The sequence below is a fragment of the Garra rufa genome, unplaced genomic scaffold (genome assembly GCF_049309525.1).
Source record: "Garra rufa unplaced genomic scaffold, GarRuf1.0 hap1_unplaced_003, whole genome shotgun sequence".
In the NCBI taxonomy this organism is placed as follows: domain Eukaryota; kingdom Metazoa; phylum Chordata; class Actinopteri; order Cypriniformes; family Cyprinidae; genus Garra; species Garra rufa.
The window spans coordinates 3,081,422-3,101,392 of NW_027394278.1; the positions used below are offsets into that span (position 1 = coordinate 3,081,422).

At 46.3% G+C, this 19,971-nt stretch overlaps 24 non-coding genes across 24 annotated transcripts; 5 read left to right on the forward strand and 19 right to left on the reverse strand.

The window, feature by feature from the left end:
- Nucleotides 1–913: 913 nt before the first annotated feature.
- On the reverse strand, nucleotides 914–1,054 carry LOC141311122 (U4 spliceosomal RNA). The gene has a single exon (XR_012348587.1). It is a non-coding gene; the product is annotated as a U4 spliceosomal RNA (small nuclear RNA).
- A 492-nt stretch (nucleotides 1,055–1,546) lies between these two features.
- On the forward strand, nucleotides 1,547–1,628 carry trnas-gcu (transfer RNA serine (anticodon GCU)). The gene has a single exon. It is a non-coding gene; the product is annotated as a tRNA-Ser (tRNA).
- Nucleotides 1,629–2,122: 494 nt separating this feature from the next.
- On the reverse strand, nucleotides 2,123–2,262 carry LOC141311140 (U4 spliceosomal RNA). The gene has a single exon (XR_012348605.1). It is a non-coding gene; the product is annotated as a U4 spliceosomal RNA (small nuclear RNA).
- Nucleotides 2,263–2,641: 379 nt separating this feature from the next.
- trnak-cuu (transfer RNA lysine (anticodon CUU)) lies at nucleotides 2,642–2,714 on the reverse strand. Its single transcript has one exon. It is a non-coding gene; the product is annotated as a tRNA-Lys (tRNA).
- A 1,302-nt stretch (nucleotides 2,715–4,016) lies between these two features.
- Nucleotides 4,017–4,232, reverse strand: LOC141311027 (small nucleolar RNA U3). Its single transcript, XR_012348492.1, has one exon. It is a non-coding gene; the product is annotated as a small nucleolar RNA U3 (small nucleolar RNA).
- A 972-nt stretch (nucleotides 4,233–5,204) lies between these two features.
- LOC141311124 (U4 spliceosomal RNA) lies at nucleotides 5,205–5,345 on the reverse strand. The gene has a single exon (XR_012348588.1). It is a non-coding gene; the product is annotated as a U4 spliceosomal RNA (small nuclear RNA).
- Nucleotides 5,346–5,837: 492 nt separating this feature from the next.
- Nucleotides 5,838–5,919, forward strand: trnas-gcu (transfer RNA serine (anticodon GCU)). The gene has a single exon. It is a non-coding gene; the product is annotated as a tRNA-Ser (tRNA).
- Nucleotides 5,920–6,413: 494 nt separating this feature from the next.
- On the reverse strand, nucleotides 6,414–6,553 carry LOC141311141 (U4 spliceosomal RNA). The gene has a single exon (XR_012348606.1). It is a non-coding gene; the product is annotated as a U4 spliceosomal RNA (small nuclear RNA).
- A 379-nt stretch (nucleotides 6,554–6,932) lies between these two features.
- trnak-cuu (transfer RNA lysine (anticodon CUU)) lies at nucleotides 6,933–7,005 on the reverse strand. The gene has a single exon. It is a non-coding gene; the product is annotated as a tRNA-Lys (tRNA).
- A 1,302-nt stretch (nucleotides 7,006–8,307) lies between these two features.
- Nucleotides 8,308–8,523, reverse strand: LOC141311017 (small nucleolar RNA U3). The gene has a single exon (XR_012348482.1). It is a non-coding gene; the product is annotated as a small nucleolar RNA U3 (small nucleolar RNA).
- Nucleotides 8,524–9,495: 972 nt separating this feature from the next.
- Nucleotides 9,496–9,636, reverse strand: LOC141311125 (U4 spliceosomal RNA). The gene has a single exon (XR_012348589.1). It is a non-coding gene; the product is annotated as a U4 spliceosomal RNA (small nuclear RNA).
- Nucleotides 9,637–10,128: 492 nt separating this feature from the next.
- On the forward strand, nucleotides 10,129–10,210 carry trnas-gcu (transfer RNA serine (anticodon GCU)). Its single transcript has one exon. It is a non-coding gene; the product is annotated as a tRNA-Ser (tRNA).
- A 494-nt stretch (nucleotides 10,211–10,704) lies between these two features.
- On the reverse strand, nucleotides 10,705–10,844 carry LOC141311142 (U4 spliceosomal RNA). The gene has a single exon (XR_012348607.1). It is a non-coding gene; the product is annotated as a U4 spliceosomal RNA (small nuclear RNA).
- Nucleotides 10,845–11,223: 379 nt separating this feature from the next.
- trnak-cuu (transfer RNA lysine (anticodon CUU)) lies at nucleotides 11,224–11,296 on the reverse strand. The gene has a single exon. It is a non-coding gene; the product is annotated as a tRNA-Lys (tRNA).
- Nucleotides 11,297–12,599: 1,303 nt separating this feature from the next.
- LOC141311018 (small nucleolar RNA U3) lies at nucleotides 12,600–12,815 on the reverse strand. Its single transcript, XR_012348484.1, has one exon. It is a non-coding gene; the product is annotated as a small nucleolar RNA U3 (small nucleolar RNA).
- A 972-nt stretch (nucleotides 12,816–13,787) lies between these two features.
- On the reverse strand, nucleotides 13,788–13,928 carry LOC141311126 (U4 spliceosomal RNA). Its single transcript, XR_012348590.1, has one exon. It is a non-coding gene; the product is annotated as a U4 spliceosomal RNA (small nuclear RNA).
- Nucleotides 13,929–14,420: 492 nt separating this feature from the next.
- trnas-gcu (transfer RNA serine (anticodon GCU)) lies at nucleotides 14,421–14,502 on the forward strand. Its single transcript has one exon. It is a non-coding gene; the product is annotated as a tRNA-Ser (tRNA).
- Nucleotides 14,503–14,996: 494 nt separating this feature from the next.
- On the reverse strand, nucleotides 14,997–15,136 carry LOC141311144 (U4 spliceosomal RNA). Its single transcript, XR_012348609.1, has one exon. It is a non-coding gene; the product is annotated as a U4 spliceosomal RNA (small nuclear RNA).
- A 379-nt stretch (nucleotides 15,137–15,515) lies between these two features.
- Nucleotides 15,516–15,588, reverse strand: trnak-cuu (transfer RNA lysine (anticodon CUU)). The gene has a single exon. It is a non-coding gene; the product is annotated as a tRNA-Lys (tRNA).
- Nucleotides 15,589–16,891: 1,303 nt separating this feature from the next.
- On the reverse strand, nucleotides 16,892–17,107 carry LOC141311019 (small nucleolar RNA U3). Its single transcript, XR_012348485.1, has one exon. It is a non-coding gene; the product is annotated as a small nucleolar RNA U3 (small nucleolar RNA).
- A 972-nt stretch (nucleotides 17,108–18,079) lies between these two features.
- LOC141311127 (U4 spliceosomal RNA) lies at nucleotides 18,080–18,220 on the reverse strand. The gene has a single exon (XR_012348591.1). It is a non-coding gene; the product is annotated as a U4 spliceosomal RNA (small nuclear RNA).
- Nucleotides 18,221–18,712: 492 nt separating this feature from the next.
- On the forward strand, nucleotides 18,713–18,794 carry trnas-gcu (transfer RNA serine (anticodon GCU)). Its single transcript has one exon. It is a non-coding gene; the product is annotated as a tRNA-Ser (tRNA).
- Nucleotides 18,795–19,288: 494 nt separating this feature from the next.
- Nucleotides 19,289–19,428, reverse strand: LOC141311146 (U4 spliceosomal RNA). Its single transcript, XR_012348610.1, has one exon. It is a non-coding gene; the product is annotated as a U4 spliceosomal RNA (small nuclear RNA).
- A 379-nt stretch (nucleotides 19,429–19,807) lies between these two features.
- Nucleotides 19,808–19,880, reverse strand: trnak-cuu (transfer RNA lysine (anticodon CUU)). Its single transcript has one exon. It is a non-coding gene; the product is annotated as a tRNA-Lys (tRNA).
- Nucleotides 19,881–19,971: the final 91 nt, after the last annotated feature.

Genomic DNA, 19,971 nt, shown 5'->3' on the forward strand with positions numbered 1-19,971 from the left:
TGACAACCTAACAACAGAGATGAGAAAAGTTACATCTGAAACATCATTAGAGTCCTAAATTTTTTTTTGCAATTTTAGTCGGATGCAGTTTTCATCGGCCCCCAAATTACACAGGCGAAACTGAGGCTCTCGCGTTGTGCGAGACTGTCAACCCGTCCCGTGGGTAGGGCTTAAAGCAGGCTTAGAGATTTCTTCTGTCAGTTTTGACCCAATCTGTTTTTGGGAAGCGCAGTTTGACCCAGCAGTGCGGGCCAACAACATGTTCTGTTTTGCCGCGTGAAGGCGGTTCAATGCTTTGGACAGCGTATGGTTGAGTTGTGATTTTCCACCAATTTGGGGCACCTTTCTTATGGAAATCAAGGATGATTTCAAGGGAAATGGCAAACTGGTGTAGCGTTTGGCTAATAAGCTAAAGCTACAAAGGATGTACCGGTGCCCCGTCGTCCGAGCAGAATCCACATTCGGCCGTAATCGGAGGTTACTACTAACGTTCGATTGTGTCTCATAGGGAGTTTGGCGCAGGGCCTCAGTGGAAAACAGGCCCTCGGCGGCTGAAAGAAAAGACGAAGAATGCAGCCACATGCACATGAATCAGGAGTGTTAAATAAAGAAACCCCGCAAGATGACGAGGTGGTCCAGTGGTTAAGGCGGTGGAAGGCTAATACATTGTGCTCGACACGCATTGGAAGCTTTAGCGCCACTGAGAGCCCACCGGACCAGACAGGACCAACCTGTTTACGATGGGTAACGGTGATCTGTAATTGCGCGGCAGTTTAACGATACCTGTCTTGAGAACATATTGAAAAAACAACAAGCCCTCTGGCTCTGGCGCTCTATCATCAGTAGACAGCTTTTTGGCGAGGAAAAAAAAACCTAAACGAAACAAGGCTATATTTCTCAACAAAACTCTAAGCCTCCAGAGAGGCTAGCAAAAATCGCCAAAGCTAACTGTATTTCAAGTCATCCTGGTGGGGTATTGGGTAAAGTTTTCAACCAGCAATGATCGCGCCTCGGATAAACCTTATAGGCTACAATATTGCCTCTGCGAAAGAATGCCAGCGACGGTCGTGACCTTTTCGTGCACCTACGTGGATGTGAACCGACAAGGTGGCAGCAAGCTTTAAACATGACGCACAAACAGTCTCCTGGCACGGGTTGCTGCACCGTGTTTCCACGGAACAGATTAGAGGTGTGTAAAAGACGGCTCATTCACTATTCCCTCTGTGCTCAAAACAGCCTGCTGAAAGCACGGCAGCAGCAGCTGAAAAGGTCCGCAGCATGGCCTGTCTCGGTCAGCAAGGGGACGGGGTGGCCGAGTGGTTAAAGCGATGGACTGCTAATCCATTGTGCTCTGTGCAATGGTTGGAATCCCATTCTTGTCGTTCGGTTCCTTTAGCACTGGACCTTAATCCAGGTCCTGGGGACCCCATGCTAAACTTTTTGTGTGTCCTCCTTATCTAACACACTCAGTTCAGTTCTTAGAGTTCTCTACTAATGAACTGATGATCTGAATCAGGAGTGCTAAATAAAAAATGCCACGTAAAATGACGAGGTGGCCGAGTGGTTAAGGCGATGGACTGCTAATCCATTGTGCTCTGCACGCGTGGGTTCGAATCCCATCCTCGTCGTTCGGCTCCTTTAGCAGTAGTCCGGGGACCCCACTCTGCACTTTTTGAGTGTCCTCCTTATCTGACACACTCAGTTCAGTTCACTGAGTGCTCTACTAATGAGCTGATGGTCTGAATCGGGAGTGTTAAATAAAAGGACCGCGGAAAGTGACGAGGTGGTCGAGTGGTTAAGGCGATGCAAGGCTAATCCGTTGTGCTGGGCACACCTTGGTTTGTGTGGGTTTGAATCCCATCCTCTTCATTTGATGATTTAGCACCACTGAGAGCCCACCGGAACAGACAGGCCCAACCTGTTTACGATGGGTAGCGGTGAGCTGTAATTGTGCTGTACTTTAATGATACCTGCAGCAAAGTCTTGAGAACATATTGACAAAACAACAAATCTTCTGGCTCCGGCACGCTATGATCTGTAGACACCTCTTTGACGAGGACCAACAACCAGCCACTCCAACAAAAGGAAACAAAACGAAGCAAAACTATCTTTTTCAAGAAGCGTCCAGAGAGACCGGCAAAAACTGTCGAAGCTGACTGTATTTCAAATCATCCCGATGGGATATCGGGGAAAGTTTTCAACCAGCAATGATCACACCTCAGATAAACCACACAAGCTACAACATTGCCTCTGCGATAGAATACCGGTGACGGTCGTGACCTTTTCGTGGACCTACGTGGATGTGAACCGACAAGGTGGTAGCAAGCTGGATGGGCCCCAGAGACAGATCATCAGTGAAGACCTCTTCACCTAGACGGCCATCGACGCAAGACTGTGAAAACCAGATCCTCTCCAATCTGACACTGTGGCAACATGGAACTTTTGCATCTACATTAATATTAGTCTGTTTCTTCTTATTCTGAGGTCACCGTAGCCGCCAGATCCATTCTGTATTCCGATCAGATGGTCACTGCAGTCCCCCGGATCCAGTTCCGGAGCTCGCAAAATCCACTTAGCCTGTGCAGCGAATGGGCACGCTGGAGCCCGCCACCCTGTTGGGAAGAAAGAGAGCCAACAGAGGCGCCCAACGTGGGGCTCGAACCCACGACCCTGAGATTAAGAGTCTCATGCTCTACCGACTGAGCTAGCCGGGCTGGTTGTGGCTTCCTTCACCGGGTCGGAGGCAGTTTTCATCGGCTCCCAAATGACACAGGCGAAACGGAGGCTCTCGCGTTGTGCGAGACTGTCGAGCCGTCCCGTGGGTAGGGCTTAGAGCAGGCTTAGAGTTTTCTTCTGTCAGTTTTGACCCAATCTGTTTTTGGGAAGCGCAGTTTGACCCAGCAGTGCAGGCAAACAACATGTTCTGTCTTGCCGCGTGAAGGCGGTTCAATGCTTTGGGCAGCGTATGGTTGAGATGTGATTTTCCACCAATTTGGGGCACCTTTCTTATGGAAATCAAGGATAAATCTATATAAGGATAAGGATAAATCTTCTATTTTTCGGTGGTCTTTTGAGAACACTAGATTTATATGTCAATTCCAACATAACACCGACTGTTACGCAACAGTCCCGGGATCGTTAATAGTTACGCCTCCAACATTTGCATCGCCCAATCATCGGTAACGTCAGTACATCAGTAAAACAAGGCAAGCCACTGAAGGGACACGGTTAGCTTAATGCTAGCACTAGCCTGTTACATTGCAGTACAAAAGATATCACTTACCACATAAACAGAGAGATGACTGTGCTGATGATGGTGAATGATGGAGAAATAACTGCGCTGATGATGGCGAATGATTTACAGATCCAGAGTATCACCGAGAAGCAGCTGAACTTGTGTGGTAAGAAGAGCTCCATCTGCATTATAACTTTACACAGAGCACATGGATCACAGTAATGAGACTAAAATGTCTGCGATTCAAAACGGCAGATTCAACAAACCACATATTAAAAGCAGCTAGAGCTCCTAATTAAATATATATTTTTTATCAATGTGCCAGCTATAGAGATGAGCAGCTCTGTGAAACAGCCAATCGGAGCAGAGCTCATTAATATTCATGAAGCTTCCAAAAAAGGCAATAACAGAGCATTTCATTCTAGGGACAAATCCTAGGGTTGTAAATGGTCCTGTAAAACCGTTTCTGGAGATTGTTTGCCCTTTCCTATGCCATATACCTTCTATGTAGATATCAAAGAACAAATTAAAATATTCTCTCAATGCATTTTATGGCAACTTTAAGTTGATAGAACCAGCTGACATCTTATCCTGACATTCTGAATCTCAAGGATGGTGACACCCACCAACAAAAATGTAAAAAAAAAAAAAAAAAAAGTAGTTTCATCAGATATACACCAATTATGAGCTAAACAATTAATTACAAACAGAATCATATCCGATGTTCAATCGATCGCAACTACTCACAAGATTTTTAATCTGATATTTACAATTTTCAAAGACCACTCTGATCATACTCTCTTCTTCTATGCGGCATAAGTGCCACACAGAACGTTCATCAATGGTGTGGAGCATATGAAATAACCAATTACTCCACACCCGATTCACGCTCAGAAAAGTGTATCAAAGCTCATCATCATAGTTTGGGAGACACTACACTTTTGAAACACATTTCCTAGTTAAAAACTATAGAAATGATCCCTGAAAGTATAATCTTGACCTCCATTTTGCAAAACCAGCTTAGGCGACTTCTGACACTTTGAGTCTCAGAGATGGTGACAACCTAACAACAGAGATGAGAAAAGTTACATCTGAAACATCATTAGAGTCCTAAATTTTTTTTTGCAATTTTAGTCGGATGCAGTTTTCATCGGCCCCCAAATTACACAGGCGAAACTGAGGCTCTCGCGTTGTGCGAGACTGTCAACCCGTCCCGTGGGTAGGGCTTAAAGCAGGCTTAGAGATTTCTTCTGTCAGTTTTGACCCAATCTGTTTTTGGGAAGCGCAGTTTGACCCAGCAGTGCGGGCCAACAACATGTTCTGTTTTGCCGCGTGAAGGCGGTTCAATGCTTTGGACAGCGTATGGTTGAGTTGTGATTTTCCACCAATTTGGGGCACCTTTCTTATGGAAATCAAGGATGATTTCAAGGGAAATGGCAAACTGGTGTAGCGTTTGGCTAATAAGCTAAAGCTACAAAGGATGTACCGGTGCCCCGTCGTCCGAGCAGAATCCACATTCGGCCGTAATCGGAGGTTACTACTAACGTTCGATTGTGTCTCATAGGGAGTTTGGCGCAGGGCCTCAGTGGAAAACAGGCCCTCGGCGGCTGAAAGAAAAGACGAAGAATGCAGCCACATGCACATGAATCAGGAGTGTTAAATAAAGAAACCCTGCAAGATGACGAGGTGGTCCAGTGGTTAAGGCGGTGGAAGGCTAATACATTGTGCTCGACACGCATTGGAAGCTTTAGCGCCACTGAGAGCCCACCGGACCAGACAGGACCAACCTGTTTACGATGGGTAACGGTGATCTGTAATTGCGCGGCAGTTTAACGATACCTGTCTTGAGAACATATTGAAAAAACAACAAGCCCTCTGGCTCTGGCGCTCTATCATCAGTAGACAGCTTTTTGGCGAGGAAAAAAAAACCTAAACGAAACAAGGCTATATTTCTCAACAAAACTCTAAGCCTCCAGAGAGGCTAGCAAAAATCGCCAAAGCTAACTGTATTTCAAGTCATCCTGGTGGGGTATTGGGTAAAGTTTTCAACCAGCAATGATCGCGCCTCGGATAAACCTTATAGGCTACAATATTGCCTCTGCGAAAGAATGCCAGCGACGGTCGTGACCTTTTCGTGCACCTACGTGGATGTGAACCGACAAGGTGGCAGCAAGCTTTAAACATGACGCACAAACAGTCTCCTGGCACGGGTTGCTGCACCGTGTTTCCACGGAACAGATTAGAGGTGTGTAAAAGACGGCTCATTCACTATTCCCTCTGTGCTCAAAACAGCCTGCTGAAAGCACGGCAGCAGCAGCTGAAAAGGTCCGCAGCATGGCCTGTCTCGGTCAGCAAGGGGACGGGGTGGCCGAGTGGTTAAAGCGATGGACTGCTAATCCATTGTGCTCTGTGCAATGGTTGGAATCCCATTCTTGTCGTTCGGTTCCTTTAGCACTGGACCTTAATCCAGGTCCTGGGGACCCCATGCTAAACTTTTTGTGTGTCCTCCTTATCTAACACACTCAGTTCAGTTCTTAGAGTTCTCTACTAATGAACTGATGATCTGAATCAGGAGTGCTAAATAAAAAATGCCACGTAAAATGACGAGGTGGCCGAGTGGTTAAGGCGATGGACTGCTAATCCATTGTGCTCTGCACGCGTGGGTTCGAATCCCATCCTCGTCGTTCGGCTCCTTTAGCAGTAGTCCGGGGACCCCACTCTGCACTTTTTGAGTGTCCTCCTTATCTGACACACTCAGTTCAGTTCACTGAGTGCTCTACTAATGAGCTGATGGTCTGAATCGGGAGTGTTAAATAAAAGGACCGCGGAAAGTGACGAGGTGGTCGAGTGGTTAAGGCGATGCAAGGCTAATCCGTTGTGCTGGGCACACCTTGGTTTGTGTGGGTTTGAATCCCATCCTCTTCATTTGATGATTTAGCACCACTGAGAGCCCACCGGAACAGACAGGCCCAACCTGTTTACGATGGGTAGCGGTGAGCTGTAATTGTGCTGTACTTTAATGATACCTGCAGCAAAGTCTTGAGAACATATTGACAAAACAACAAATCTTCTGGCTCCGGCACGCTATGATCTGTAGACACCTCTTTGACGAGGACCAACAACCAGCCACTCCAACAAAAGGAAACAAAACGAAGCAAAACTATCTTTTTCAAGAAGCGTCCAGAGAGACCGGCAAAAACTGTCGAAGCTGACTGTATTTCAAATCATCCCGATGGGATATCGGGGAAAGTTTTCAACCAGCAATGATCACACCTCAGATAAACCACACAAGCTACAACATTGCCTCTGCGATAGAATACCGGTGACGGTCGTGACCTTTTCGTGGACCTACGTGGATGTGAACCGACAAGGTGGTAGCAAGCTGGATGGGCCCCAGAGACAGATCATCAGTGAAGACCTCTTCACCTAGACGGCCATCGACGCAAGACTGTGAAAACCAGATCCTCTCCAATCTGACACTGTGGCAACATGGAACTTTTGCATCTACATTAATATTAGTCTGTTTCTTCTTATTCTGAGGTCACCGTAGCCGCCAGATCCATTCTGTATTCCGATCAGATGGTCACTGCAGTCCCCCGGATCCAGTTCCGGAGCTCGCAAAATCCACTTAGCCTGTGCAGCGAATGGGCACGCTGGAGCCCGCCACCCTGTTGGGAAGAAAGAGAGCCAACAGAGGCGCCCAACGTGGGGCTCGAACCCACGACCCTGAGATTAAGAGTCTCATGCTCTACCGACTGAGCTAGCCGGGCTGGTTGTGGCTTCCTTCACCGGGTCGGAGGCAGTTTTCATCGGCTCCCAAATGACACAGGCGAAACGGAGGCTCTCGCGTTGTGCGAGACTGTCGAGCCGTCCCGTGGGTAGGGCTTAGAGCAGGCTTAGAGTTTTCTTCTGTCAGTTTTGACCCAATCTGTTTTTGGGAAGCGCAGTTTGACCCAGCAGTGCAGGCAAACAACATGTTCTGTCTTGCCGCGTGAAGGCGGTTCAATGCTTTGGGCAGCGTATGGTTGAGATGTGATTTTCCACCAATTTGGGGCACCTTTCTTATGGAAATCAAGGATAAATCTATATAAGGATAAGGATAAATCTTCTATTTTTCGGTGGTCTTTTGAGAACACTAGATTTATATGTCAATTCCAACATAACACCGACTGTTACGCAACAGTCCCGGGATCGTTAATAGTTACGCCTCCAACATTTGCATCGCCCAATCATCGGTAACGTCAGTACATCAGTAAAACAAGGCAAGCCACTGAAGGGACACGGTTAGCTTAATGCTAGCACTAGCCTGTTACATTGCAGTACAAAAGATATCACTTACCACATAAACAGAGAGATGACTGTGCTGATGATGGTGAATGATGGAGAAATAACTGCGCTGATGATGGCGAATGATTTACAGATCCAGAGTATCACCGAGAAGCAGCTGAACTTGTGTGGTAAGAAGAGCTCCGTCTGCATTATAACTTTACACAGAGCACATGGATCACAGTAATGAGACTAAAATGTCTGCGATTCAAAACGGCAGATTCAACAAACCACATATTAAAAGCAGCTAGAGCTCCTAATTAAATATATATTTTTTATCAATGTGCCAGCTATAGAGATGAGCAGCTCTGTGAAACAGCCAATCGGAGCAGAGCTCATTAATATTCATGAAGCTTCCAAAAAAGGCAATAACAGAGCATTTCATTCTAGGGACAAATCCTAGGGTTGTAAATGGTCCTGTAAAACCGTTTCTGGAGATTGTTTGCCCTTTCCTATGCCATATACCTTCTATGTAGATATCAAAGAACAAATGAAAATATTCTCTCAATGCATTTTATGGCAACTTTAAGTTGATAGAACCAGCTGACATCTTATCCTGACATTCTGAATCTCAAGGATGGTGACACCCACCAACAAAAATGTAAAAAAAAAAAAAAAAAAAGTAGTTTCATCAGATATACACCAATTATGAGCTAAACAATTAATTACAAACAGAATCATATCCGATGTTCAATCGATCGCAACTACTCACAAGATTTTTAATCTGATATTTACAATTTTCAAAGACCACTCTGATCATACTCTCTTCTTCTATGCGGCATAAGTGCCACACAGAACGTTCATCAATGGTGTGGAGCATATGAAATAACCAATTACTCCACACCCGATTCACGCTCAGAAAAGTGTATCAAAGCTCATCATCGTAGTTTGGGAGACACTACACTTTTGAAACACATTTCCTAGTTAAAAACTATAGAAATGATCCCTGAAAGTATAATCTTGACCTCCATTTTGCAAAACCAGCTTAGGCGACTTCTGACACTTTGAGTCTCAGAGATGGTGACAACCTAACAACAGAGATGAGAAAAGTTACATCTGAAACATCATTAGAGTCCTAAATTTTTTTTTGCAATTTTAGTCGGATGCAGTTTTCATCGGCCCCCAAATTACACAGGCGAAACTGAGGCTCTCCCGTTGTGCGAGACTGTCAACCCGTCCCGTGGGTAGGGCTTAAAGCAGGCTTAGAGATTTCTTCTGTCAGTTTTGACCCAATCTGTTTTTGGGAAGCGCAGTTTGACCCAGCAGTGCGGGCCAACAACATGTTCTGTTTTGCCGCGTGAAGGCGGTTCAATGCTTTGGGCAGCGTATGGTTGAGTTGTGATTTTCCACCAATTTGGGGCACCTTTCTTATGGAAATCAAGGATGATTTCAAGGGAAATGGCAAACTGGTGTAGCGTTTGGCTAATAAGCTAAAGCTACAAAGGATGTACCGGTGCCCCGTCGTCCGAGCAGAATCCACATTCGGCCGTAATCGGAGGTTACTACTAACGTTCGATTGTGTCTCATAGGGAGTTTGGCGCAGGGCCTCAGTGGAAAACAGGCCCTCGGCGGCTGAAAGAAAAGACGAAGAATGCAGCCACATGCACATGAATCAGGAGTGTTAAATAAAGAAACCCTGCAAGATGACGAGGTGGTCCAGTGGTTAAGGCGGTGGAAGGCTAATACATTGTGCTCGACACGCATTGGAAGCTTTAGCGCCACTGAGAGCCCACCGGACCAGACAGGACCAACCTGTTTACGATGGGTAACGGTGATCTGTAATTGCGCGGCAGTTTAACGATACCTGTCTTGAGAACATATTGAAAAAACAACAAGCCCTCTGGCTCTGGCGCTCTATCATCAGTAGACAGCTTTTTGGCGAGGAAAAAAAAACCTAAACGAAACAAGGCTATATTTCTCAACAAAACTCTAAGCCTCCAGAGAGGCTAGCAAAAATCGCCAAAGCTAACTGTATTTCAAGTCATCCTGGTGGGGTATTGGGTAAAGTTTTCAACCAGCAATGATCGCGCCTCGGATAAACCTTATAGGCTACAATATTGCCTCTGCGAAAGAATGCCAGCGACGGTCGTGACCTTTTCGTGCACCTACGTGGATGTGAACCGACAAGGTGGCAGCAAGCTTTAAACATGACGCACAAACAGTCTCCTGGCACGGGTTGCTGCACCGTGTTTCCACGGAACAGATTAGAGGTGTGTAAAAGACGGCTCATTCACTATTCCCTCTGTGCTCAAAACAGCCTGCTGAAAGCACGGCAGCAGCAGCTGAAAAGGTCCGCAGCATGGCCTGTCTCGGTCAGCAAGGGGACGGGGTGGCCGAGTGGTTAAAGCGATGGACTGCTAATCCATTGTGCTCTGTGCAATGGTTGGAATCCCATTCTTGTCGTTCGGTTCCTTTAGCACTGGACCTTAATCCAGGTCCTGGGGACCCCATGCTAAACTTTTTGTGTGTCCTCCTTATCTAACACACTCAGTTCAGTTCTTAGAGTTCTCTACTAATGAACTGATGATCTGAATCAGGAGTGCTAAATAAAAAATGCCACGTAAAATGACGAGGTGGCCGAGTGGTTAAGGCGATGGACTGCTAATCCATTGTGCTCTGCACGCGTGGGTTCGAATCCCATCCTCGTCGTTCGGCTCCTTTAGCAGTAGTCCGGGGACCCCACTCTGCACTTTTTGAGTGTCCTCCTTATCTGACACACTCAGTTCAGTTCACTGAGTGCTCTACTAATGAGCTGATGGTCTGAATCGGGAGTGTTAAATAAAAGGACCGCGGAAAGTGACGAGGTGGTCGAGTGGTTAAGGCGATGCAAGGCTAATCCGTTGTGCTGGGCACACCTTGGTTTGTGTGGGTTTGAATCCCATCCTCTTCATTTGATGATTTAGCACCACTGAGAGCCCACCGGAACAGACAGGCCCAACCTGTTTACGATGGGTAGCGGTGAGCTGTAATTGTGCTGTACTTTAATGATACCTGCAGCAAAGTCTTGAGAACATATTGACAAAACAACAAATCTTCTGGCTCCGGCACGCTATGATCTGTAGACACCTCTTTGACGAGGACCAACAACCAGCCACTCCAACAAAAGGAAACAAAACGAAGCAAAACTATCTTTTTCAAGAAGCGTCCAGAGAGACCGGCAAAAACTGTCGAAGCTGACTGTATTTCAAATCATCCCGATGGGATATCGGGGAAAGTTTTCAACCAGCAATGATCACACCTCAGATAAACCACACAAGCTACAACATTGCCTCTGCGATAGAATACCGGTGACGGTCGTGACCTTTTCGTGGACCTACGTGGATGTGAACCGACAAGGTGGTAGCAAGCTGGATGGGCCCCAGAGACAGATCATCAGTGAAGACCTCTTCACCTAGACGGCCATCGACGCAAGACTGTGAAAACCAGATCCTCTCCAATCTGACACTGTGGCAACATGGAACTTTTGCATCTACATTAATATTAGTCTGTTTCTTCTTATTCTGAGGTCACCGTAGCCGCCAGATCCATTCTGTATTCCGATCAGATGGTCACTGCAGTCCCCCGGATCCAGTTCCGGAGCTCGCAAAATCCACTTAGCCTGTGCAGCGAATGGGCACGCTGGAGCCCGCCACCCTGTTGGGAAGAAAGAGAGCCAACAGAGGCGCCCAACGTGGGGCTCGAACCCACGACCCTGAGATTAAGAGTCTCATGCTCTACCGACTGAGCTAGCCGGGCTGGTTGTGGCTTCCTTCACCGGGTCGGAGGCAGTTTTCATCGGCTCCCAAATGACACAGGCGAAACGGAGGCTCTCGCGTTGTGCGAGACTGTCGAGCCGTCCCGTGGGTAGGGCTTAGAGCAGGCTTAGAGTTTTCTTCTGTCAGTTTTGACCCAATCTGTTTTTGGGAAGCGCAGTTTGACCCAGCAGTGCAGGCAAACAACATGTTCTGTCTTGCCGCGTGAAGGCGGTTCAATGCTTTGGGCAGCGTATGGTTGAGATGTGATTTTCCACCAATTTGGGGCACCTTTCTTATGGAAATCAAGGATAAATCTATATAAGGATAAGGATAAATCTTCTATTTTTCGGTGGTCTTTTGAGAACACTAGATTTATATGTCAATTCCAACATAACACCGACTGTTACGCAACAGTCCCGGGATCGTTAATAGTTACGCCTCCAACATTTGCATCGCCCAATCATCGGTAACGTCAGTACATCAGTAAAACAAGGCAAGCCACTGAAGGGACACGGTTAGCTTAATGCTAGCACTAGCCTGTTACATTGCAGTACAAAAGATATCACTTACCACATAAACAGAGAGATGACTGTGCTGATGATGGTGAATGATGGAGAAATAACTGCGCTGATGATGGCGAATGATTTACAGATCCAGAGTATCACCGAGAAGCAGCTGAACTTGTGTGGTAAGAAGAGCTCCGTCTGCATTATAACTTTACACAGAGCACATGGATCACAGTAATGAGACTAAAATGTCTGCGATTCAAAACGGCAGATTCAACAAACCACATATTAAAAGCAGCTAGAGCTCCTAATTAAATATATATTTTTTATCAATGTGCCAGCTATAGAGATGAGCAGCTCTGTGAAACAGCCAATCGGAGCAGAGCTCATTAATATTCATGAAGCTTCCAAAAAAGGCAATAACAGAGCATTTCATTCTAGGGACAAATCCTAGGGTTGTAAATGGTCCTGTAAAACCGTTTCTGGAGATTGTTTGCCCTTTCCTATGCCATATACCTTCTATGTAGATATCAAAGAACAAATTAAAATATTCTCTCAATGCATTTTATGGCAACTTTAAGTTGATAGAACCAGCTGACATCTTATCCTGACATTCTGAATCTCAAGGATGGTGACACCCACCAACAAAAATGTAAAAAAAAAAAAAAAAAAAAGTAGTTTCATCAGATATACACCAATTATGAGCTAAACAATTAATTACAAACAGAATCATATCCGATGTTCAATCGATCGCAACTACTCACAAGATTTTTAATCTGATATTTACAATTTTCAAAGACCACTCTGATCATACTCTCTTCTTCTATGCGGCATAAGTGCCACACAGAACGTTCATCAATGGTGTGGAGCATATGAAATAACCAATTACTCCACACCCGATTCACGCTCAGAAAAGTGTATCAAAGCTCATCATCGTAGTTTGGGAGACACTACACTTTTGAAACACATTTCCTAGTTAAAAACTATAGAAATGATCCCTGAAAGTATAATCTTGACCTCCATTTTGCAAAACCAGCTTAGGCGACTTCTGACACTTTGAGTCTCAGAGATGGTGACAACCTAACAACAGAGATGAGAAAAGTTACATCTGAAACATCAATAGAGTCCTAAATTTTTTTTTGCAATTTTAGTCGGATGCAGTTTTCATCGGCCCCCAAATTACACAGGCGAAACTGAGGCTCTCGCGTTGTGCGAGACTGTCAACCCGTCCCGTGGGTAGGGCTTAAAGCAGGCTTAGAGATTTCTTCTGTCAGTTTTGACCCAATCTGTTTTTGGGAAGCGCAGTTTGACCCAGCAGTGCGGGCCAACAACATGTTCTGTTTTGCCGCGTGAAGGCGGTTCAATGCTTTGGACAGCGTATGGTTGAGTTGTGATTTTCCACCAATTTGGGGCACCTTTCTTATGGAAATCAAGGATGATTTCAAGGGAAATGGCAAACTGGTGTAGCGTTTGGCTAATAAGCTAAAGCTACAAAGGATGTACCGGTGCCCCGTCGTCCGAGCAGAATCCACATTCGGCCGTAATCGGAGGTTACTACTAACGTTCGATTGTGTCTCATAGGGAGTTTGGCGCAGGGCCTCAGTGGAAAACAGGCCCTCGGCGGCTGAAAGAAAAGACGAAGAATGCAGCCACATGCACATGAATCAGGAGTGTTAAATAAAGAAACCCCGCAAGATGACGAGGTGGTCCAGTGGTTAAGGCGGTGGAAGGCTAATACATTGTGCTCGACACGCATTGGAAGCTTTAGCGCCACTGAGAGCCCACCGGACCAGACAGGACCAACCTGTTTACGATGGGTAACGGTGATCTGTAATTGCGCGGCAGTTTAACGATACCTGTCTTGAGAACATATTGAAAAAACAACAAGCCCTCTGGCTCTGGCGCTCTATCATCAGTAGACAGCTTTTTGGCGAGGAAAAAAAAACCTAAACGAAACAAGGCTATATTTCTCAACAAAACTCTAAGCCTCCAGAGAGGCTAGCAAAAATCGCCAAAGCTAACTGTATTTCAAGTCATCCTGGTGGGGTATTGGGTAAAGTTTTCAACCAGCAATGATCGCGCCTCGGATAAACCTTATAGGCTACAATATTGCCTCTGCGAAAGAATGCCAGCGACGGTCGTGACCTTTTCGTGCACCTACGTGGATGTGAACCGACAAGGTGGCAGCAAGCTTTAAACATGACGCACAAACAGTCTCCTGGCACGGGTTGCTGCACCGTGTTTCCACGGAACAGATTAGAGGTGTGTAAAAGACGGCTCATTCACTATTCCCTCTGTGCTCAAAACAGCCTGCTGAAAGCACGGCAGCAGCAGCTGAAAAGGTCCGCAGCATGGCCTGTCTCGGTCAGCAAGGGGACGGGGTGGCCGAGTGGTTAAAGCGATGGACTGCTAATCCATTGTGCTCTGTGCAATGGTTGGAATCCCATTCTTGTCGTTCGGTTCCTTTAGCACTGGACCTTAATCCAGGTCCTGGGGACCCCATGCTAAACTTTTTGTGTGTCCTCCTTATCTAACACACTCAGTTCAGTTCTTAGAGTTCTCTACTAATGAACTGATGATCTGAATCAGGAGTGCTAAATAAAAAATGCCACGTAAAATGACGAGGTGGCCGAGTGGTTAAGGCGATGGACTGCTAATCCATTGTGCTCTGCACGCGTGGGTTCGAATCCCATCCTCGTCGTTCGGCTCCTTTAGCAGTAGTCCGGGGACCCCACTCTGCACTTTTTGAGTGTCCTCCTTATCTGACACACTCAGTTCAGTTCACTGAGTGCTCTACTAATGAGCTGATGGTCTGAATCGGGAGTGTTAAATAAAAGGACCGCGGAAAGTGACGAGGTGGTCGAGTGGTTAAGGCGATGCAAGGCTAATCCGTTGTGCTGGGCACACCTTGGTTTGTGTGGGTTTGAATCCCATCCTCTTCATTTGATGATTTAGCACCACTGAGAGCCCACCGGAACAGACAGGCCCAACCTGTTTACGATGGGTAGCGGTGAGCTGTAATTGTGCTGTACTTTAATGATACCTGCAGCAAAGTCTTGAGAACATATTGACAAAACAACAAATCTTCTGGCTCCGGCACGCTATGATCTGTAGACACCTCTTTGACGAGGACCAACAACCAGCCACTCCAACAAAAGGAAACAAAACGAAGCAAAACTATCTTTTTCAAGAAGCGTCCAGAGAGACCGGCAAAAACTGTCGAAGCTGACTGTATTTCAAATCATCCCGATGGGATATCGGGGAAAGTTTTCAACCAGCAATGATCACACCTCAGATAAACCACACAAGCTACAACATTGCCTCTGCGATAGAATACCGGTGACGGTCGTGACCTTTTCGTGGACCTACGTGGATGTGAACCGACAAGGTGGTAGCAAGCTGGATGGGCCCCAGAGACAGATCATCAGTGAAGACCTCTTCACCTAGACGGCCATCGACGCAAGACTGTGAAAACCAGATCCTCTCCAATCTGACACTGTGGCAACATGGAACTTTTGCATCTACATTAATATTAGTCTGTTTCTTCTTATTCTGAGGTCACCGTAGCCGCCAGATCCATTCTGTATTCCGATCAGATGGTCACTGCAGTCCCCCGGATCCAGTTCCGGAGCTCGCAAAATCCACTTAGCCTGTGCAGCGAATGGGCACGCTGGAGCCCGCCACCCTGTTGGGAAGAAAGAGAGCCAACAGAGGCGCCCAACGTGGGGCTCGAACCCACGACCCTGAGATTAAGAGTCTCATGCTCTACCGACTGAGCTAGCCGGGCTGGTTGTGGCTTCCTTCACCGGGTCGGAGGCAGTTTTCATCGGCTCCCAAATGACACAGGCGAAACGGAGGCTCTCGCGTTGTGCGAGACTGTCGAGCCGTCCCGTGGGTAGGGCTTAGAGCAGGCTTAGAGTTTTCTTCTGTCAGTTTTGACCCAATCTGTTTTTGGGAAGCGCAGTTTGACCCAGCAGTGCAGGCAAACAACATGTTCTGTCTTGCCGCGTGAAGGCGGTTCAATGCTTTGGGCAGCGTATGGTTGAGATGTGATTTTCCACCAATTTGGGGCACCTTTCTTATGGAAATCAAGGATAAATCTATATAAGGATAAGGATAAATCTTCTATTTTTCGGTGGTCTTTTGAGAACACTAGATTTATATGTCAATTCCAACATAACACCGACTGTTACGCAACAGTCCCGGGATCGTTAATAGTTACGCCTCCAACATTTGCATCGCCCAATCATCGGTAACGTCAGTACATCAGTAAAACAAGGCAAGCCACTGAAGGGACACGGTTAGCTTAATGCTAGCACTAGCCTGTTACATTGCAGTACAAAAGATATCACTTACCACATAAACAGAGAGATGACTGTGCTGATGATGGTGAATGATGGAGAAATAACTGCGCTGATGATGGCGAATGATTTACAGATCCAGAGTATCACCGAGAAGCAGCTGAACTTGTGTGGTAAGAAGAGCTCCGTCTGCATTATAACTTTACACAGAGCACATGGATCACAGTAATGAGACTAAAATGTCTGCGATTCAAAACGGCAGATTCAACAAACCACATATTAAAAGCAGCTAGAGCTCCTAATTAAATATATATTTTTTATCAATGTGCCAGCTATAGAGATGAGCAGCTCTGTGAAACAGCCAATCGGAGCAGAGCTCATTAATATTCATGAAGCTTCCAAAAAAGGCAATAACAGAGCATTTCATTCTAGGGACAAATCCTAGGGTTGTAAATGGTCCTGTAAAACCGTTTCTGGAGATTGTTTGCCCTTTCCTATGCCATATACCTTCTATGTAGATATCAAAGAACAAATTAAAATATTCTCTCAATGCATTTTATGGCAACTTTAAGTTGATAGAACCAGCTGACATCTTATCCTGACATTCTGAATCTCAAGGATGGTGACACCCACCAACAAAAATGTAAAAAAAAAAAAAAAAAAAAGTAGTTTCATCAGATATACACCAATTATGAGCTAAACAATTAATTACAAACAGAATCATATCCGATGTTCAATCGATCGCAACTACTCACAAGATTTTTAATCTGATATTTACAATTTTCAAAGACCACTCTGATCATACTCTCTTCTTCTATGCGGCATAAGTGCCACACAGAACGTTCATCAATGGTGTGGAGCATATGAAATAACCAATTACTCCACACCCGATTCACGCTCAGAAAAGTGTATCAAAGCTCATCATCGTAGTTTGGGAGACACTACACTTTTGAAACACATTTCCTAGTTAAAAACTATAGAAATGATCCCTGAAAGTATAATCTTGACCTCCATTTTGCAAAACCAGCTTAGGCGACTTCTGACACTTTGAGTCTCAGAGATGGTGACAACCTAACAACAGAGATGAGAAAAGTTACATCTGAAACATCATTAGAGTCCTAAATTTTTTTTTGCAATTTTAGTCGGATGCAGTTTTCATCGGCCCCCAAATTACACAGGCGAAACTGAGGCTCTCGCGTTGTGCGAGACTGTCAACCCGTCCCGTGGGTAGGGCTTAAAGCAGGCTTAGAGATTTCTTCTGTCAGTTTTGACCCAATCTGTTTTTGGGAAGCGCAGTTTGACCCAGCAGTGCGGGCCAACAACATGTTCTGTTTTGCCGCGTGAAGGCGGTTCAATGCTTTGGACAGCGTATGGTTGAGTTGTGATTTTCCACCAATTTGGGGCACCTTTCTTATGGAAATCAAGGATGATTTCAAGGGAAATGGCAAACTGGTGTAGCGTTTGGCTAATAAGCTAAAGCTACAAAGGATGTACCGGTGCCCCGTCGTCCGAGCAGAATCCACATTCGGCCGTAATCGGAGGTTACTACTAACGTTCGATTGTGTCTCATAGGGAGTTTGGCGCAGGGCCTCAGTGGAAAACAGGCCCTCGGCGGCTGAAAGAAAAGACGAAGAATGCAGCCACATGCACATGAATCAGGAGTGTTAAATAAAGAAACCCCGCAAGATGACGAGGTGGTCCAGTGGTTAAGGCGGTGGAAGGCTAATACATTGTGCTCGACACGCATTGGAAGCTTTAGCGCCACTGAGAGCCCACCGGACCAGACAGGACCAACCTGTTTACGATGGGTAACGGTGATCTGTAATTGCGCGGCAGTTTAACGATACCTGTCTTGAGAACATATTGAAAAAACAACAAGCCCTCTGGCTCTGGCGCTCTATCATCAGTAGACAGCTTTTTGGCGAGGAAAAAAAAACCTAAACGAAACAAGGCTATATTTCTCAACAAAACTCTAAGCCTCCAGAGAGGCTAGCAAAAATCGCCAAAGCTAACTGTATTTCAAGTCATCCTGGTGGGGTATTGGGTAAAGTTTTCAACCAGCAATGATCGCGCCTCGGATAAACCTTATAGGCTACAATATTGCCTCTGCGAAAGAATGCCAGCGACGGTCGTGACCTTTTCGTGCACCTACGTGGATGTGAACCGACAAGGTGGCAGCAAGCTTTAAACATGACGCACAAACAGTCTCCTGGCACGGGTTGCTGCACCGTGTTTCCACGGAACAGATTAGAGGTGTGTAAAAGACGGCTCATTCACTATTCCCTCTGTGCTCAAAACAGCCTGCTGAAAGCACGGCAGCAGCAGCTGAAAAGGTCCGCAGCATGGCCTGTCTCGGTCAGCAAGGGGACGGGGTGGCCGAGTGGTTAAAGCGATGGACTGCTAATCCATTGTGCTCTGTGCAATGGTTGGAATCCCATTCTTGTCGTTCGGTTCCTTTAGCACTGGACCTTAATCCAGGTCCTGGGGACCCCATGCTAAACTTTTTGTGTGTCCTCCTTATCTAACACACTCAGTTCAGTTCTTAGAGTTCTCTACTAATGAACTGATGATCTGAATCAGGAGTGCTAAATAAAAAATGCCACGTAAAATGACGAGGTGGCCGAGTGGTTAAGGCGATGGACTGCTAATCCATTGTGCTCTGCACGCGTGGGTTCGAATCCCATCCTCGTCGTTCGGCTCCTTTAGCAGTAGTCCGGGGACCCCACTCTGCACTTTTTGAGTGTCCTCCTTATCTGACACACTCAGTTCAGTTCACTGAGTGCTCTACTAATGAGCTGATGGTCTGAATCGGGAGTGTTAAATAAAAGGACCGCGGAAAGTGACGAGGTGGTCGAGTGGTTAAGGCAATGCAAGGCTAATCCGTTGTGCTGGGCACACCTTGGTTTGTGTGGGTTTGAATCCCATCCTCTTCATTTGATGATTTAGCACCACTGAGAGCCCACCGGAACAGACAGGCCCAACCTGTTTACGATGGGTAGCGGTGAGCTGTAATTGTGCTGTACTTTAATGATACCTGCAGCAAAGTCTTGAGAACATATTGACAAAACAACAAATCTTCTGGCTCCGGCACGCTATGATCTGTAGACACCTCTTTGACGAGGACCAACAACCAGCCACTCCAACAAAAGGAAACAAAACGAAGCAAAACTATCTTTTTCAAGAAGCGTCCAGAGAGACCGGCAAAAACTGTCGAAGCTGACTGTATTTCAAATCATCCCGATGGGATATCGGGGAAAGTTTTCAACCAGCAATGATCACACCTCAGATAAACCACACAAGCTACAACATTGCCTCTGCGATAGAATACCGGTGACGGTCGTGACCTTTTCGTGGACCTACGTGGATGTGAACCGACAAGGTGGTAGCAAGCTGGATGGGCCCCAGAGACAGATCATCAGTGAAGACCTCTTCACCTAGACGGCCATCGACGCAAGACTGTGAAAACCAGATCCTCTCCAATCTGACACTGTGGCAACATGGAACTTTTGCATCTACATTAATATTAGTCTGTTTCTTCTTATTCTGAGGTCACCGTAGCCGCCAGATCCATTCTGTATTCCGATCAGATGGTCACTGCAGTCCCCCGGATCCAGTTCCGGAGCTCGCAAAATCCACTTAGCCTGTGCAGCGAATGGGCACGCTGGAGCCCGCCACCCTGTTGGGAAGAAAGAGAGCCAACAGAGGCGCCCAACGTGGGGCTCGAACCCACGACCCTGAGATTAAGAGTCTCATGCTCTACCGACTGAGCTAGCCGGGCTGGTTGTGGCTTCCTTCACCGGGTCGGAGGCAGTTTTCATCGGCTCCCAAATGACACAGGCGAAACGGAGGCTCTCGCGTTGTGCGAGACT